This window comes from Cebus imitator, unplaced genomic scaffold (assembly GCF_001604975.1).
Source record: "Cebus imitator isolate Cc_AM_T3 unplaced genomic scaffold, Cebus_imitator-1.0 Scaffold545, whole genome shotgun sequence".
NCBI classification, from domain to species: Eukaryota; Metazoa; Chordata; class Mammalia; order Primates; family Cebidae; genus Cebus; species Cebus imitator.
In genome coordinates, this window is record NW_016107860.1 from 1,028,052 (window position 1) to 1,041,189 (window position 13,138).

The following is a 13,138-nucleotide window of genomic DNA, read 5'->3' on the forward strand; positions in this document are numbered from 1 at the left end:
ACCTGGTGGATCACACAAATTTAGGAAGTGAAAGGGGAATCACACAGGCGGATAAGCTAAGGCTGCATGGTAAAGCTGGTTAGCCCCATCACTTAGTTCATCCGGTTCCATGGCTTGGAGGACCATACCTACAGCCATGGGTGGCACATTTAACGTGGTGCCAGGACCCAGGAACCAGGGAGAGAAAGCAATCGGAGGATGCTCCCTGTCTCCTCCTCCACCCTGGGTCATCCGGAAAGGAAGGAGACTAAGAGGACACTTTTATTCTTGCGTCTTTTTCTAGATGGGTAACAACAGATCACCTTCCGCTTGCACCCCTGTGGGGTGCACTCTGAAACCCTGGAACCTCCTTAACCTCAGGACTTTGAAGAAAAAAGCGACTCATTTTCCTTTACACAAGGGAATGGCGTTTTTACTAAACCTCTGCAAGCGCTGTAAGACCAACCCAAGTCTTTTAGCAATCATATCGGGCAGGCCCACGGAAAACAGTTCCCCAAAATCAGAATAGCAACTTCCAGGGGAACCATCTGAGGATCCCCCTTATTTTGGGCCCCTTCAGGCTCCCTTATCATTACAGCACATTAAGCAAATAAAGGGAGACTTAGGCCGATTTTCCAAGAACCCTGATAGGAAGGTAGAAGCTTGCCAGAATTGACCTCAGATGCTTCACCTCACAGGAAGGATGTTATGCTGCTCCTATACCAAACCCTAACGGCAGCTGAAAAGCAGGCAGCTCTGCAAGCAGCAAATTTCAGAGATGAGCAACATAGCTCCTATAATATACCAAGAGGGAAGAAAGCAGATAGGGAGAGTGAAGAAGCAGTGGAAACTCCGTCCCCACTAGGAAGGGAAGCAGTTCTGGTAAACAGCCCTGATTGGGACCCCAATAATCCAGAGATGAATGGAAAAGGAAGCACGTTTTAAGGTGTATGTCAAAGGGCCTATGGAAGACCAGGGCCAAACCCCTCAATTACTCTAAACTGTTTGGGATAAACCAAAAGCCAGGTGAGAATCCTGTAGCCTTTATGGAAAGGCTGAGAGAGGCACTAATAAAGTACACCTCTTGATTCCCTGATTCAGTCAAGGGACAGCTCATTCTGAAGGACAAGTGTATTACACAGGCAGCTCCGGATATTAAAAGGAAGCTACTAAAGCAAGTTATCAGACCAGATAGCACCTTAGAGAGCCTCCTGAAGGTGGCCACTTTGGTCTTTTATAATAGGGACCAGGAGGAGGCCCAAAAGAAAGAAAGATCAAGAGAAGGACAGAGGCCCTAGTGGCAGCTTTGCAGGTTTGCAAAATCCAGAATCCCCCAGGTGCATCTGCTAGTTACTATCAGTGTGGCAGGCTAGGGTATTTTAAAAAGGAATGCCCAGGAACCAAGACAAAGCCACCTCAGCGCTGTCCAGCCTGTGGCAGAGGCCACTGAAGATGGAACTGCCCCCAGAGATGGAGGTCACTTGGTTCAGGAGCAGTCTCACAGATGATCCTGCAGGACTGATGGGTCCTGGGGCTCAAACCCCGGCTTCAGCAGCTCAAACTGCCATTACAGCACAGGAGCCCCCGGTGATTCTGAAAATTAAAGGAAGGAAAGTAGACCTCCTTCTAAACATTAGAGCCAGTCTCTCTTCTCCTCTCTAATCCAGGCCTCTCCTCTTCCCATAGCATGACCGTAAGGGATGTCTCAGGAAAAACTCCAATGTGATATTCTTCTCAACCTTAGTTGTAGTTAGGAGGACGTATTTACACGTGCTTCCAAGCCATTGTCTTAATAGCTCTACTAGTCAGAAAAGCCTCCAAGTTAACCCTAGGAAAAAATTTAACAGTTTATACTCCACGTAATGTGTCAGGATGACTGTCCTGTAGGGGAAGCGCTTAGCTAACAGCTGGTAAAGCAAGAAGTACACGAGGCAGGATATGCAGTAGTCACTCTAAATAATGTCTCTCCCCAGGCGCAAGTGCTGAATTAGCTGAGCTAACAGCTCTTACAAGAGCACTTAAATTAAGCAAGGGAAAGGTGGGTAACATTTATGCTAACTCCAAGTATGCTTTCTTAGCTCTCCATACTCATGGTGCCATTCAAAAGGAAAAGCATTTACTTACCACTAATGAATCTCCTGTAAAATATGGCCAGGAAATTAGCAGGTCATTATCCTCAGTTTGTCTTCCATGAAAAACAGCTGTAATGCATTATAGGGGACATCAAAAGGAAACAGATAAGGCAGCCAAAGGAAACAGAATAGCTAATCAGGCAGCTAAGTCAGAGGCAAGGGAGCTTCAAGGCATTAACGCACTTCAAGCCCTTCTAATCCAGGAAGACTCTGAAAAAGAAATAGAACCTCAGTATTCTCCTGCAGAAATAAAATAGACCACCTTTATTTAATCCAGGAAATTTGGAATTAGTACTAACTCTCATCTCTGTCTCCTTCCCTAAGCCAAGCTGCGAGGGGCCCTCCACTGTTCTTCTTTCAACCCCCTCAACCATAAAAGTTACAGGAATCGACTTCTAAATACATCACACTCAAGTCAAAGCCTGAAGAGCTGAGGGAACAACCGCTAGCAGCCCAAAGGCATGTCCTGAATCTCAATGTGGAGAAATAGATCTTCAGCTGAAAATCATCAAAGATAAGTAACTGAGTGAGGCCTACTCATCTGACTCAGCCCCACTCCTACCTCATCAGATACTCTATTATTTCTGCCTTTCCTCTCAAAGTTCACCACCAAATATTAAAACTTCTTTTTGAAGCATATTTGCAGGGAGATTTTAATTATTTATAGAACCGCATTTGTAACTTTGTAGATCCCCAAAGAGAAATGTACACCTTGGCAATTAAAGTTTTACATGGAAATGATTTACTATGCCACTTTTGTAAGAATTGGTCTAGTCACACTACTATTTGCAATAGAACTACACACTATGGCGCCCACAATGTGGAATTCTGGTTGTAAAATTCTAACTGCTGTAATAGTTTGCCTAATTATCAACCTTATAACAGCATTAACAATTGCAGGAAAGATTTAGTCAAAATTGTGTTGCTGATAGCAGGAGTAATAGTTACAGATAAGAAGCAAGCATGAAAGTTTTACTATCAATAAGTTTAATAGAAGTTTTTACTGAAGGTTAGTAATATAATGCACTCTAAGCTATAAATCAAAGGTTATAAAGAAAGAGATTTTATGCGAGAAAGGATTTTGTATGATAAATACTTGTTCTAAAAGGAAATGACTGGTTGTTTAAAGAATGAAGGTTTAGGACGAGTCAGAATGTTTAAGTATCTCGTTAGGGGGTCTGTGAAAGTTATGAAATAATAAAGGAAAAAAATTGTCAAGATTAACACTAAAGTTATTTTAGCCACCCAGTAATGTATTTCTCCCAAGCATATTGCAAGTTATGAAAATGGCCTAAGCCTAAAGTTATTCTCTAATGGCAAGTCAAAGGGAAAAAGTATGCTTTTCTCAAGGAAAATGTTACTTTTATATTAACACTTCTGTAATGTGCAGCGACATCTAGTGGAGGCAAGCCAGTATTGCAATCCATTAGTGTACGCAGGTATCAAACTCAGGGTCTGCAGGACCCCCACTAACGGTGGTAATTTTAATAGTCATATTCTAACCCTGTATTTTAAACCTTCTTGTAAAATTTATCTCTTGTCACCTAGAAGCAATCAAACTCCAAATGGTGCTCCAAGCAAAGCCACACGTGGACATACCATCTTCGAAGAACCCTTAGATCAGCCTCAGGAGAAGGCCCAGCTGCTTGTTCCCCACACGATACTCATTGTCAGCAGAAAGTAGCCAGAAAGAATCGTCATCCAACCCCCGCTGAAAGCAGTTAGGTTTGCTTCTCTTGAGAGGGGCAATAATACAGGAGTTATTAAGAAATAATTTTTAGGCAGAGAGGATGAGAGAAATTCTCAGTAAGGCTTTTTCTTTTAATAAAAGCAACCCCCAAACCATTTTTTTGGGGGGTGAGATGGAGCCTCACTCTTTCACCCAGGCTACAGTGCAATGGTGCAATCTTGGATCACTGAAACCTCTGCCTCCCTGGTTCAAATGATTCTCCTGCCTCAGCCTCCCGAGTAGCTAGAATTACAGGCACCTGCCACCAATCCTGGCTAATATTTTTTGTATTTTTAGTAGAGATGGGGTTTCACCACGTTAGCCAGGCTAATTTCAAACTCCTGACCTCAAGTGATCTGCCTGCATCAACCTCCCAAAATGCTGGGATTTCAGGCATGAGCCACTGCACCCAACCAACCCATTTCTTTTCTAACAGAAAGGCAGATTAAAGGGCTAGGCTGGCAAGTTTTGATACGCAAATGCCAGCCATTAAAAACTGGGTCTACCCGATATGGTGATTCCCGCCTTCTTCTTCTAGTCACCAGGTATGCCAAGTGTCATGGCTGCCTCCAGGTAACCCCATGTGCTCACGGCATCATGGCGGCCCACATTTGCATGTTAAATGGCTAAGGTGGGAGGGCCAGGTTTTTCTGCAGGCTACATGAATGACACACCTGGTCAAACCAATCGCCTGGGCCCTATGCATATCAGGCACCGCCTCCTCCAGCCTCCCATATAACCGACCGCTTTTCTGCCCTCCCTCTTCTCTGTACAGGGGAACTGTTTTCTTCTTTCTTCTTTCTTGCCTATCAAATTATCCACTCCTTTAAACACTCCACATGTGTCCATGTCATTTCATCTAAATCAGCATGAGACCAAGGACCCTGATATTCCTCCAGTCGCTGGAGCCCTATCAGGGCCATTTAGATGGAGAGGCAAAGGTGGTTTAGTGGTAGATGGGGGGCTTAGTCATTAAGAACCTGTTTATGGACATGGTGAATTTGGGTATTAATAGCTTATAAAATGTGATGCCATCAGGTCCATAACACTTCCCAGGAACCGTGGCTTTTTCACTGGGGTTTTAAGCTCCTCTGGGAAAACCAGAGGCAGTGTCCACAGTGTTAGATGCCATCCTCAAGGTCAGTAAACAATGACTCTGACCTCGGGTCACTCATTCATTCATGCCTCCCACAAACACACAAGTGTATGTTCCGGAAGGAAGATCTGCACATCCTTCCATCTTTACAATCAACCTGTAGAGGCCTTTATGAGCTCTAGAGGTCCAGACAGATCCAGAATCTGTCATTTTGCTTTAAGAAAAATTATCTTTCTTGGTAGATATATGCACAGAAAAGTACAAATAAAGCCATAGCATGGCCTCTAATCTCCCAATTCAGGAAATGCAGCCAAGACATGGCCCCAGCCAAGCTCCCCAGCTTCACACCCCCTCCAGGCCCAGCCCTGGCATCTGTTCACCTTGCAGCCTAGATGGGACATTTCTATTTCTTATTCCAGGAGACCAGGTGGCTGCCCCAGGAGGGCCTGTCACCTGGGGATGACAAGTCAGGCCAAGGGAGAGAGGTAAGCAGGAGCCCAGGCCACAGCTGCCCCTGGAAGGCAGGCATGAAAGATCATTTTCCTCTATGTGTCCAGTTTTTTATTATTCCTCATCTTCAACTTTGTATTTCTGCCTTTTCTGTTCAAAAGAAAAATAATAGCCACCATATAATTATCACTTTATTTTAACAAGCCTCTAGGTTGTCCTAGTTCTAATATTATTTACATTGTTCTGCTTTCCTTGGCTTCCTTTTTTCATTTTTAGTTAAATGCTATGAATTTTCTGCTTCGAATAACATTCATGCTAAGATTCTGACCTGTTGAATTTTCATTTTTAGTATTTTCTAAATAATCTTTCAGTTTAGGTTTTGATGATTCTCTGAGCCAAAGTTTATGGAGGAGAGTTTTCTGATTTCCATAGTTGCTATTTTTACTTCAATTTTTGTCACCTGTTTCTAATTGACTGAAATGTGATTATAGGAAATGACCTCCATTAAAAAATTTTATTTTTCAAACAATTTTGAGGCCGTCTTTGTAGTCCAAGGGTAAATTTTAAGGAAGGGTGCACGGTCACCCAAAGTTAAGCATTTGTTAAATATTTTCAATTATGTGGCATGGTTCTTTTATAATACATCCATAGGAGTTTTAAACTTTCTTAATGGAAGCATCTGCTGTGCCAGCAAACCATCATATGTGACTCTTCAGGGACAGCCAATGCAGGCTTTGTCTCCAGTCATTCATTCTCTCCTTGATTCATTCATTGGCATGTGGAATACTGAATACCCCCTCTGCACTTGGGCCCTTCCTGGACACGGGGGAGACAAAGGGGTAAGGCCCAGTGCAGTGCACAAAGGCTTTCCAGGTAGAGAGAACAGCAAACACAGGACAGGGAGGTTGTTTCCTCTGGAAAGAGGGACCCCTGGCAGGGTGGAGGAAATGGGAGTTCTTTATCGTCTCTGTCCTCCCGCTCTCTCCAGGCGTGTTCTGCACCAGGTGCCTGGGACAGGCTGGGTTTGGGGTGAAACCCTGTTGAGTGGCCTTCACAGTTGTTTCAGTTCTAATAGTTTGTCTGTTAATATTTATATTCATAGTAAAATCTTGGTATATAAACTTTACCAAATTTTACAAAAGCACTTATTTCTATTTTATGGCAATTTACTTTGATAGATTTTACAATTTTGAGTGATCCTTGCATTTCTGGGGTAAATTTACTTGTCCATTATACATTTTCTAAATACACTCTTGGATTTAGTGAGTTAATATTTAATTAGGAAATCCAAAAGAAATAAGATTATAATTTCCTTTTATTTTACTGTCCTTATCTGATTTGGGAATCAAGGATATACTAGCGTTATAAAAATAAGTCAGACAGATTTTTCCCTTTTTCTGTTTTCTGAAACGGCTGGTATAAGATAGGGCTGGTCTCAGACTCCTGGGTTCAAGTGATCCTTCTGCCTTGGCCTCCCAAAGTGCTGGGATCACAGGCATGAGCCACCACACCCAGCCTTGTTTTCTTCTTGAAACCAGTTTTCCTATTGATAAGATTGATGTCAGTTTGATTCATGTTCTTTTGTGGGTTGCTTCTTCCCTTTGCTGGGACTGCCCAGCACCACTGCCCTCTAGGTTTGGGAGGGGAGGGGGCAATAACCAAGGAGGATTTAACAATCACCTGTCCCTTTCACCTTCACTCCAGCCCAGCCTGGCTTCATCTCAGTCCTTAGACTAACCTCCGTCCTCTGCTGCTACTGGGTGGGGTCTGCAGTTTTCTGCCTTGTGCAAAGCAATGGGCAATGCTCCATCCAGGGCAACAGCAGGAGATAATATGACTTACCTAGAAAGCCCTCTTTCTCTCAGCCTATGCCCAATTAGTGGCATCTGGCCTACCCACTTTGTGTCATTTCCCTCTTCCTCCCCAACAGATCTAATTTCCTTTTGCCTCTCCTAAAATTCCTCGGTCTCCCACCAACCTCCCTCTGGTGCCTCCTGTATCTCTAGATTGGTTTTAGGACAAGGGGTCAGCATCTCCACTGGTTGACCACTTCTTCTGAGAGTAGGGTGGTTCCTTCTACCCGTTCTTTTTTTTCTTTTTTAAGACAGAGTCTCACTTTGTCACCAGGCTGGAGTGCATAGGCATAATCTCTGCTCACTGCAACCTCCGCCTCCCAGGTTCAAGCAATTCCCCTGCCTCCGTCTCCCAAGTCGCCAGGACTCCAGGTGCACAGTACCACGCCTGGTTAATTTTTTTTTTTGTATTTTATGAGAGACAGAGTTTCACCATATTGGTCAAGATGATCTTGATCACCTGACCTCATGTGATCCACCCCCCACAACCTCCCAAAGTGCTGGGATTACAGGTGTCCAGCCCCACCCATTTATTTAATGTTCCTACTCAGTTTTAGACCATTTCCATGCTTCCACCACCTCACCTCAAGTGTCAAGTCCCAAGTGGCTGCACTGTGAAACAGAAAGAAAGAGAGAGAGAGAAAGAGAAAAAGAAAGAAAAGAGAGAGAGAGAAAGAAAGAGAGAGAGAGAAAGAAAAAGAAAGAAAGAAAGAACAAAAGAAATAAAGAAAGAAAGAAAGAAAGAGAGGGAGGGAAAGAGACAGAGAGAGAGAAAGAAAAGAAAGGAAGGAAGGGAGGGAGGGAGTGAGGGAGGGAGGGAAGCATCCTTCCCTGGAACTACAGACCAATCCAGATCACATGACCAAGCCATAAAGATGAATGGAAGGCCAGGCTGGCACAGGGTCCTGAGTCTGTTCTCCAGGAGAGCCCTTCTCACGTCTCCCCTTGCTGCTGTCCAGCCCCATCAGCCTCCTGAGCCATCTCCTCCAGCCAGCTCTTCCTGTCTATGACAGCCACATCTCCCTCTCAGGAATCTCGGGGACTGTGCCTTGGGGTTACATTCCTTGTGTGTAATCTCCTCTGCATTCTGTTCTTATTTTTGTCTTTCCCCAAGATAGTTATTTCAAAGTATTTTCATTTTGCACAAACAAGATGATAAGTTCCTTGAGAGCCTTTTATCCTGCGGCCAGCCAGCACCCTGGATGGCAGCATCACAGTCCTGGGCTTATCTCCACAGGCTGGAGTGTGGAGCCAACTTGCTTCCTGCAAGACAGAAAGTGAAACCAAAGGAAAGCCAGGAGCCCCATCTGGCAGTGAGAGTTATTGTGAGCTGCGCTGTCACATTGCAGCCCTCTCCCTGCCACCAGCATCATCTCAGCCATGCCCAGCCTCTGCCCAAATCGTCCTCTGATCTGGGCCTTTCACTTCAAGCTGGGCCTTCTATGAGACCTGTAAGATCCCATGTCCCCTTACAACCACTTCTAAGGGCACTTGGTGACACTTGCCCCACAGGCTGCAAAAGAAGCTTCGGCACTCTTTAAGCTCTGTGGTCTATTCCAAACTCCTCTGTCTGTCGGCAAAAATTCCTGCTCCTTTAGCACTCTCACTATGTGTCAAGAGCATTCTCTACCCTCCTTCTTGCTGCCAGCCTGCAGCCTACTTGCTGCTCACCCTCCATCTCTCTTGGTTCCTCCCAAGGATGTAAATATGCTCAAGCCTGGGCCAGCTCCCCTGGTGCCACTCACGTCTCACTTTCTCTAGAGACACAAGCTTCTTCCAAGAGAAGACTGTAAACTTTGCCATTCGCTCATCCCCCTTCACTTTACAACCCCTAGCTCAGACTCTCCAGGGAAATAGTTCTGGCCAATGTCTCTGGAAGTGACCTTCTACTTTGATCATTTAACTGACATTTTTCAGCCCTTGTCTTGCTTGATTGCAGTACATCTCCATCTCTCTCCATCTCTTTTTTCTTTCTTTTTTTTTTCTAAGACAAGGTCTCATTCTGTCACCCAAGCTGGAGGACAGTGGTGCAATCACAGCTCACTGCAGCCTTGGCCTCCCTGGCGCAAATGATCCTCCTGCCTCAGCCTCCCATTCAGTTAGGACTATAGGCATGCGCTGTCACACCTGGCTAAATTTTTATCTTTTGTAGAGAGGGGGGTCTCTCTCTGTTGTGCAGGCTGGTCTTAAACTCCTGGGCTCAAGTGATCCTCCTGCCTCCTTCTCCATCTTTCCTTGGTCTCTGGGATGCCATTCCCTGGTGGTTTTAAGCCTCTCCAGGCCCCTCCCTCCATTAACCCTGAAACGGGAGCAACCCCAAGTCCAAAATTTGGCCCTGCCCCCTCTGGCTCCCCAAGCTCCCCATCACGGCGAATGACATCACCGGCCTCCCAAACTTGTAGGCCTCTGCCTTCTGGAGGTCTTTCTGAGTCTGCTCTACCTTAAGCCCCACATTCAAGTGGTCCCTAAGGGCTGGCAACTCCAGCCTGATGCCCTCTCTGCCACTGGGCTCTCTCTCTGTGCCCACTGTCACTGCTTCGGATCAGGCCCCACCTGGTCAAGCAGAACCACTGATGTCACTTCCCAATTGGCCTCAGTCTTGCCTCCTCCCAATGCATTATCTGAAATGCAAGCAAAAGGGTATTTCTAAAACAAAAATCTCTGCCTCTGTCTGAGGTTACCCATTGACGTCAAAATCAAGTCTAAATTCCCTAGCATGTCACATAAAGCCCTGAAGGATCTGGACATTCCTTGTCTTGAAAGCCATGAGTCTCTCTGACTAACTCATCTCATCTCTCCAGAGTCGGGCACCCACCCAGCACTGTCCCAGCTTCTGGCTAGGAGCTCTTCCCTTAGGCTCCAAGAGGCCCCAGGCTCACTGATCCCTGCTCCTGCTGATGCTGTAGTAGATTGCCCCCAACTAGGCTAGAAACTCCTTGTCTGTTGCTTCTGTGTTTCCAGCAACTATCATAGTGCCTGGGCCTTTGCAATTGCTCCAGAAATGTTGGATGGATGGATGGATGGATGGATGGATGCATGGATAGATGAATAAATGAATGAGTGAATGTTCTACTCCGTGGGTCTCAAGCCCTGCCTCAAGTATATTGTATTATATTATATTATAGTTAGTTCTTGGAGTCAAACAAACTAAAAATGTTTAGATAATGTCAAACAGTGCAATTAAATGGCTTGAAACTATGTCACTTGACAAGTTTAAAAGAGGTAGAGAATAGGGTAAGGGAAAAAGACAGTATTTATTGGATAGCTACTTATGACATCTTATTAGGTATTTGGAAATATTTTTTCTCATTTAATCCCATAAGAATGCCCTGAATCAATATTATCTTCATTTTATAGATCCAGAAATAAGGCATGAAAATATGAACTTGGCTGAGGTTATGCAATTAAGTGGCGAAGCCCAAATGCGAGCACAGGTCCCTGTCTAATTCCAAAACCTATGCTCTTTGTAGTACCTTACGCCAAAGTTCTGCTCAGGCAAACATGAAGGTTGGCAGACAGCGGGAGGAGGCAAAGGGACCAGTGGCAAGACTACTGGGGTGTCCTAGTAAGAGTTCAAAATCTCAACAGGACAACGGCAGTGGGACCCTGAGACAGACAAGACAGGCATAGACTTTATGGGCTCCTATGTGCGGCATTCCTCAGGCCAATGTCCTGTTGGATGAGAAGGTGAGAGAAGGAAGGGTGAGAGTGAACTTTGGGCAACTGGACAGGTGAAGGTGCCATTTCAAAGAGGTTTGTTTTCTATGCACTCTGCAGGGGCATTACAGGGAGTCAGATTTCTGCTCTCTGCAAAGAAGGACTTTCTGGCCAGAATAAAAGGGGATGCCTGCAGAAGTGGAGGGGGATAGCACCAACTCATCACGCCTCGACTGGGACAGTGGACAGCAGGGTGCAGGCTTCTAGAAGGTGGGCGACAGAGCAGACAGGCCTCCACAGGCATGGCCTTCCCTGCAAGTCTGTGGCTCTGATTCATTCAAATAGTATTGAGTGAGTAGCAAAAGCAATGCTTTTTCTTTAGCTTTTTCTCAAGGTGACAAGAAGAGGGGTTTTGACGAGTGGTTTGAGAGGATGGATTTAAAAGTTGAACTTTTAAAAAGATTGTCATGCATAGTGGCTTATGCCTATAATCCCAGCAATTTGGGAGGCCTAGGCAGGTGAATCACTTGGGGTCAGGAGCTCGAGACCAGCCTGACCAACATAGAGAAACCTTGTTTCTACCTTAAGTCCCCTCAGCCAGGCATGGTGGTGCGTGCCTGTAATACAGCTACTCGGAAGGCTGAGGCAGGAGAATTGCTTGAACCTGGGAGGCAGAGGTTGCAATGAGCTGAGATCATGTCACTGTTCTCCAGCCTGAGTGACAGAGTGAGACCCTGCCCCCCCCCCCACACGATTTACCAGCTAGGTAAATCTGCCATGACTTAATTCCCCTTCACAGCCGCTATCTATTTGGTAGTAACACAAACTTTTAGCTTAGAAGGAAACACGTGAACTTTCATGTTAACTCTCTTTAAATTCAATAGTACTCTATGTATAATCAAATAAACTTATTTGGCTAAAATATTTTTTGTATATATATTTTTTAAGCAATCAAATTGCCGCTTTCCACTGCTTTGCACTTTGATGGTCTGATGTCTGGGATCCACAGACAGTCTGACTGTCCCCAGGGCCCCTCATCAGTTTAGTCTTAGTAAACAGCAAGAGGCCAGTTTCCAGGTCAGACAACCAGGGAGCTCTACCCCAGCTTTCCTTATTACCAAGATCAACCCTTGCAGTTCCAGAGAGGCAGTTTCCCTGAAATAGTGGGACGTTTGTCCAGTGGCCTGCAGGTGACCGCAGCTTTTACCAGTTGAAATGGTTGAAAAAGAGAGAAAGGCTGGGCATGGTGGCACACGCCTGTAATCCCAGCACTTTGGGAGGCTGAGGTGGGTGGATCACGAAGTCAGGAGTTCAAGACCAGACTGGCCAACATGGTGAAACCCCGTCTCTACTAAAAAATACAAAAATTAGTTGGGCATGGTGGCTTGTGACTGTAATCCCAGCTCCTTGGGAGGTTGAGGTAGGAGAATTGCTTGAACCAGGACCAGGGAGGCAGAGGTTGCGGCGATCCGAGATGGCACCACTGCACTCCAGCCTGGGCTACAGAGTAAGACTTCATCTCAAAAAAAAAAAAGAGAGAGAGAGAGAAGGGCAGTGGCTAGGACCCCAAAACCATAGCCCATCCACCTGACACCTCTGAGTCGTGTGGGAAATATAGAAGCACCAAAGAAAAGCTAGAGTTAGAAATGAGCTTGGGGATCATTTCACAGGTAAGGAAACTGAGGCCCAAAGAGCTGAAGGAAATGCAGGCTGCTGGGCTGCTCCATACCTCCAGGTGGACATGCACCCCTTCCAGAGCCCCAGATCAGAGCCCTCTCCCTATGCCCCCCCACCACTTACTGCCCCCAGCAACTGGAAGCCCTCATGTGGGTTGCCCCAGGAAAAGCATTCAGGAGGGATGTCATGCAGCCTTGAGCTGGTGCCCACCCCCTGGCAGGCGGCAGTGCTGCTGCATGTCTATGTCCCTGCAGAGGCACAGAGGGACCTTGCAAGCCCACCTAGCAGCCACCTGGGCCTCAGTCTCCTTGGGCATTTCACTGAGTTATCCATGAGGTTAATGACTCTGCTTTCATATAAGTCAGCCTGACAACCTGCTCCGAAACATTAAAAGAAAACAAACAAAAAAATGCTATAATTAAATATTGTCTTCAAAGTGCCTCTTTCCCAGAGATGGCAGTTAAGCCAGAGGGGAGCCAGGATGAAAGCTCAGACCAAGTCCTTTTTATCCCCAGGGGCACGTTTCAGGCTCTTGTGCCTCAGTGTTTTCCAAAGTGGCCAAAAC

At 45.7% G+C, this 13,138-nt stretch overlaps 2 long non-coding RNA genes across 2 annotated transcripts; both read left to right on the forward strand.

Moving 5' to 3' along the window:
* The first annotated feature begins 345 nt into the window (after positions 1-345).
* LOC119469008 lies at positions 346-4,493 on the forward strand. The gene is made up of 3 exons (XR_005197827.1): positions 346-434; positions 2,436-3,831; positions 4,379-4,493. It is a non-coding gene; the product is annotated as an uncharacterized LOC119469008 (long non-coding RNA).
* Positions 4,494-5,352: 859 nt separating this feature from the next.
* On the forward strand, positions 5,353-11,398 carry LOC108293732. Its single transcript, XR_001820790.2, has 3 exons — positions 5,353-5,421; positions 10,828-10,926; positions 11,017-11,398. It is a non-coding gene; the product is annotated as an uncharacterized LOC108293732 (long non-coding RNA).
* Positions 11,399-13,138: the final 1,740 nt, after the last annotated feature.